Source organism: Myotis nattereri (assembly GCF_964212035.1).
Source record: "Myotis nattereri genome assembly, chromosome: 8".
NCBI classification, from domain to species: domain Eukaryota; kingdom Metazoa; phylum Chordata; class Mammalia; order Chiroptera; family Vespertilionidae; genus Myotis; species Myotis nattereri.
The window spans coordinates 15,689,588-15,695,674 of record NC_138083.1 but is presented as its reverse complement, the minus strand read 5'-3'; the positions used below and the strand labels follow the sequence as shown (position 1 = coordinate 15,695,674).

Here is a 6,087-nt window from a genome sequence, read left to right as displayed (position 1 = left end):
GCTTAAAAGACCTCTAAGGGCTCCCAAGTCCAGGGGAGTTTTGCATAAAGACATATACCTCCATACGGAGACTTTGATGCTGTGCTACCCTCAGCCGCGGCCCTCTGATCTGGGACCAGGTTTTGCTGTGGTTGACAACAGACCACTGAGTTTTATCCACAGATTTCCCTGAGGATGGGGAGCCTCACATTAGAACTCTGATGGAGCGTCTTAGATGGGTTCCTGGGAAACAGACTGTGAAATGCAGAATTGTGTATGGGATGATTTGGGGGGAATGCTCTCAGGAGATAAGCCTGTAAGGAAATACGGAAGGCAGAATGAGGCAGAAGGAGAAACTGATCCACAATTAGGGTGCAACTGAGCCGTCAGTCAATGTCTGGGGGGCAGACCTGAGTCCATAATTTGTGAGGCCAAGCGCAAAATGAAAGTGAGCCCCTTGTTCAAAAACAGAAAAAGGCGCTGAAACCGGTATGGCTCAGTGGATAGAGCGTCGGCCTGCGGACTGAAGGGTCCTGGGTTTGATTCCAGTTGGGGGCATGTGCCTTGGTTGTGGGCGCATCCCCAGTGGGAGGTGTGCGGGGGGCAGCTGATCGGTGTTTCTCTCTCATTGATGTTTCTAATTCTCTATCTCTCTCCCTCTCTGTAAAAAATCAATAAAATATATTTAAAACAAACAAACAAACAAACAAAAAACAGAAAAAGGTGCCATCAATGACAGTAAAGTACACTTTCCTTTCTCCTGTGCTCTCTCAAATCGTCATGGTGATTTTTATTTTTTATTTAAGTCAAAAAAATTTAAAATTATTAGCATGAATTTTACCATTCATCTTTATATTATGCACTGCCATTTTTAAATGCAAATGTAAGAACATTTAACTCATATAGAGAATCATTAAAATGCACATTTTGTATTTCACAGCTCATGCATGCAGTGTATTTTGTTCTTACCTAACAGAGGAAATGCTGCACAAAATTAACTTTTAAAATTTTTATTTTATTTCACTTTTTTTTAAAACAACAAACTAATTTATTGTGTCATCTTTTATTTTTCTGGTCTTTGATCAAATGTTAAGTTCTTTTTTGTAAAATTTGTCTTTATTGTTGAAGTATTACAGGTGTCTCCTTTTACCTCCATTGACACCCCCCCCCCCCCATCCTGGACACCCCTCCAGGCCTTCACCAAACTATTGTCTCTGTCTATAGGTTATGCATATAAATTCTTTGGTTAATGTCTCTCCACTCACGGCCCCTCCCCTGCCTTCCATCCGAGATTTTTTAGTCTGTTCCATGCTTCTATGTCTCTGGGTCTATTTTATTCATCAGTTTATTTTCTTCATCAGATTCTACTTCTTGACACATGCATGTTCTGCTAATACTGTCTACCTTTGGCTTATGCTGAGTAAGATATAAAGGGAAGGAAAAGTAGATTTTGAAACACGGTTGGCTATATCAGGGAAGTAATGTCAATAAGAAAAGGAAACAGGAATTTTTTGGGGTGAAAAAGACAGGTTTTAGGACATTTTAGAAATTAAGGGGACCATGGAGAAAACTCAGGGCTGCAGGGCAGCAGCAGGTATATTTCCATAGAATAGGGGAGCTGAATAGCTGCAACAGGTACATTTCCATAGAATAAGGGAGCTGGGAACAGCAAAAGGTCTATATTTACAAAATAAAGAGAAGGAAGCCCTTCATCCAGAATGTGAAGAAGAAAGCCCAAAGGGAATAGGAAAACAATAAGGATGGAGTGAGGGGGGAGGGGGAGAACCTCACATGTTTCATGTGAGGTTCGACCTTTGAGCCCAGGAATTACTATAGTAACCAGTCTAAGGGAATAGTGACCAATCAGAGGGGATATCAAGGCACCAGGATCTGCAGCTTTTATAAGCTATAGGGAAAAGGAACTCTGTGGGACCCTTTCCCCCACCCTATGTGGGAATCCGTTCTGTGGGACTCTTTCCCCCGCCCCACATGGGAGTCTGTGCTGTGAGATTCTTTCCCCTTCCCCATGTGGGACTCTGTACTTTTCTTTAATAAATTTCCACCTTTGCTATACCACCTTCTGTCCGTGGATTCATTCTTTGACTCTGGCAGACAAAGAATCTGGGTTATAGTCCAAAAATTCTGCATCAAAAACATAATAAGGTTCATGTTTTTTATAATGCCACTAGAAGCCCAGTGCACGAAATTTGTGCACTTGGGTTGGAGGGAGTTCCTCAGCCCAGCCTTCACCTTCCGCAGTCTGGGAACCCTCAGGGGATGTCTGACTGATGGCTTAGGCCTGCTCCTCGCTCAGTCCCGATTGGCTGGACCCCAGTAGCAAGCTAACCTACTGGTTGGAGCACGCTCTCTTACTCAACTGTAGATGTGAAATGTTTCATTTGCTTTGAGTCTTGCTGAACACCTACTCATGGTGGGTTCACTGGACTTCTGTGCTCATGGGGTATTAAGAACACTATATGCAAAAGAGGTGGTAAAGAAAGAACACCCATATTTTACATAGTATCTCATTTGCTCACGTGCATGCTCAATTGTCCCAAAGGACTTCACTTGCAAAACACAAATTCAAAGACAGGATTATTTAGAATTTCAAGATGCTGACAGCAGAGTATTATACCAAGTGAGAGGTCCTTCTGCCCAGGTTGCAAGTCCATGAAATTGGCTTCGCTTGAGGAACTTTGGAGCTCAGATGGCCCTTCAGAGAAGGGCTGCATTTTTTTTAAAGTCAAATTTGTATATATTTGAGGCAGAAAACATATATGGATAACAACAAAGAAAAAGTCTTAACAGGAAGTATGTCTCTTTCCTTGGCCTTAGGAACTTGTTTCAACAAAGGAGGGTTTTCTTTCTACCACTCTCTATACTGGGGAACAAATCTGACCCCACAGAAGCCACTCTATCATCTGGGCAGAACAGGACACAGTGACAAAATCAAACCAGAATTTCTAGATTTCTGACAGGGATTCCTACCCATTTCCTCAACCTGCCGCTATTCCCCACACCCCAAGGCAGGGAAACCCTGCTGCCTTCCCTGGTCTCTACCTCAGCTGTAAGGTGGTTTAGGAGCCACTTGGAAAATCAGTGGCATTGACCACCCAGTGCCCTAGGGGGGTAGCAAGGGATTTTCTGTGTTTAACTATTGCTTATGGCTAAGCAGAAATCCTATAAACATGAGCAGAAATCAATGGAGGCCTCTTAGCAGCCAGGGGAGAGACACAGCCCACACACTGCATCTGTCTGATGAGGGAGCGGAGGCCGCCTGGGAGGGATGGAGGAAGGGTAGCTGAGGGTAGGGAAGAGTCACTGTGGAAAGAAAAGCCAGGGGGACAGGCACAGTGGGCAAAGGCATGAACCTCATTAGGCTCAGAGTTCTCTTCCCTGTTGTTGCGGAAGTGACACTGTCGCCCAGGCTACTGTCAGCATCTTTAGCTCCCTGTGGTACGTTTAGTAGGAGCTGATAGTCCTAAAGCCAGAAGCGCTGCAGGTACAGGATGCGCTTGGCAGGTGCTGTCTCCTGTGCCAGCACACCACGCACGCTGCTGAGCTTGTCCATCTTTTCTAGGGCAGCTGAGACGCAGTGTCCTATGCACCTGGGCCTCTATGTCGCCCACAGAGTAGCCAAAGTCAGCGGTCTCCAGGCCCACCCTGAGCAGAGGCTGCTCTTTGTCAGTTGAGGGTGGCCCCAGTTTCCAGGCTCTACAACTAGTCACAAAACTAGCGATTTCCTGCAGCCCCAGTGGCTCAGCACAGCAGGCTCATCCTCAGCCCCCAGCACCTCCTAGAGCTGGGCCACAGTTGACGGCTCACCTGTGAGTTCCACGTATTCAGTGTGGGGTTGAAACACCTTCTGTTCCAGCACATTTGAGCTCCCATCCACTATTTTTTTTTTTTTTTTTTTTGCTGTCGCAGGCAATGATCAGCCCGCATGAGGCTCAGCTCAGGGATGACATAGTAGCTGTCTCTGAAGGTGCCCCAGCGACCCAGGGTGGCCCCAACTCCTGCAACCTCTTCTGTTTCAGGCCCAGAAACCAACTTTCACTCCATCTCAATCAAGCCCTGGGCCATACTACCTCAAAGCTGGAAGATCTCCCTCTCATGGGACCTGGAGATGGGGGTCAGAGCCTCAGGCCACGCCCGCGAGGAATGCCAGGAACATTCCCTAGCCCTGGACCTTGGCCCGGCTTTGCGCACAGGGCCAGTACCAGCGGCAGTGGTCATATTAAGCCCAATGTTGTGATACCCCTGCCACGCAGGCCAGAGTGGCCTGCTAAGCTTTAGGGGCTGGGACCTCTGCAGTGGGCCAGGAGCAAGGCCATCCCCCTCTGCTGTCCTCCTCACACCCAACCTTTCCCTGTTCAAGCGCTGTGTTTCCAATCTCCTTATCAACCAGTCATTGCCTGGGCCAGCCCCTGTGAGAAGGTAATTAGGAGGGATCTGCTTTCATCTCCTAAATCACTTTATTCTGGAGCTGTCTACCTCTTGGAGGTAGAAAGGAAAGGCTGGGCAAATTTTTTTGTTTTAATTTTTATCCACCAACTCTTGTTGTTAATAGAGGGCTGCTCCGAAGGGGTGTTAATTCCTTGCTCATACAAACTGCCCAGTGAAGGGCTGAGCATGCTCCTGCAGCCAGATGAAGTCCCCAGTGGAGAATTTTGGGGCTGCCAGTTAGGTGGGTTGGCATGCTTAGGAACGCGGTGCCATGAGAGCCTGGATGGAGCTATGACAGCTGGCCAATGTTACAAACCACTAATGCGTGTGAAGGGGAACCTGCCCCTCAGCAGACACTCAGTAAATGGGAGCAAGCCTTACCTTGCATTTGGTACTTGTTGATGTTTTCACACACACAAACACACTTTCTTTCATAATCTGTATGTAAGCTTCTTTTAAGTACTTGTATTTAAAATTCTTTTCAAAGGCCAGCATTGTTCCTTTCCATAGGAGGTACTCATTGAAGGGACTACCTTAGTTCTCATTATTTTTGTTCTTGTAATTTTTTTAAACTGATTTTTTACACCTTATTGAGATATTTCCCCATTGTTTCATACTTGACTACCACTCAACAAATTAACTGCTTTATCTTCACAGCACTCTGTTTAGAAAAGATAAATGAGAAAAAATAAGCTTAGAAAAAAAAGTGAGCCCTGACCGGTTTGGCTCAGTGGATAGAGTGTCGGCCTGTGGACTGAAGGGTCCGAGGTTCGATTCCAGTCAAGGGCATGTACCTTGGTTGTGGGCACATCCCCAGTAGAGGGTGTGCAGGAGGCAGCTGATCAATGTTTCTCTCTCATCGATGTTTCAAACTCTCTATCCCTCTCCCTTCCTCTCTGTAAAAAAAAAAAAAAAATCAATAAAATATATTTAAAAAAAAAAGAAAAAAAAGTGATATTAGCTCCTCATTTCAAGAAGCAGGACAAGTCTATCTTATTGTTTGCTGGCAAACTTTAGTGTTAATGCTATTTTTAAGGGGACATTTCAAGGGATTTAGCAGTAAAGATGAGTTGTGTCCATCACACTTAGCATCCTCTTTATAGCAATGACCTAGAAATAACTCAGAGGGGAGTTCACACCCCAAGTCACACAGCGTGTTCATCTCTCTCACTTGGCCTCAACCTCCTGTTTAAGAACTGACAGATCAGTGTAAATGCCTTCAGAAATTTCATAGTTTTGGCTGCATTTATTTTTCTAAAATTCTTTTTACATAAAATCAGGATAACTTATTCTACTTTTAGGCCTTGGTTGGCCGCCCAACTATATCCTTCAAAATTAGACCCATTTCTTAAATATGCCTGGAGCAGTGTCAAGAAGGCATCTATCCGAAGCCAAGGCCAGTGTGTTTTTCAAGCTTTACACAGAAAGCATCTCTAAGGATTTCAGCTATGTTGAGGCAATATTTCTGTGGAGGAAACTTGTATCCAGCCTGACATTTTCCATCCTAGGTTTTCTACCTGCTGTGATGTCGAACGGCCAAGATATGAAATCTCTAACGTTGGGGTTATAACACAACTTTACTGGCCTCCAAGGGCCTGTTTCTCACAGCCATTGTTCCCAATGCCAGATGACCTAAGAAGATCATGGAAACCTGGCACCACA

General features: G+C 45.2%; 1 pseudogene across 1 annotated transcript; it reads right to left on the bottom strand.

Moving 5' to 3' along the window:
- Positions 1 to 3,460: 3,460 nt before the first annotated feature.
- LOC308523682 (thiamine-triphosphatase-like) lies at positions 3,461 to 4,062 on the bottom strand (annotated as a pseudogene). The gene has a single exon. The product of its transcript is annotated as a thiamine-triphosphatase-like (transcript).
- Positions 4,063 to 6,087: the final 2,025 nt, after the last annotated feature.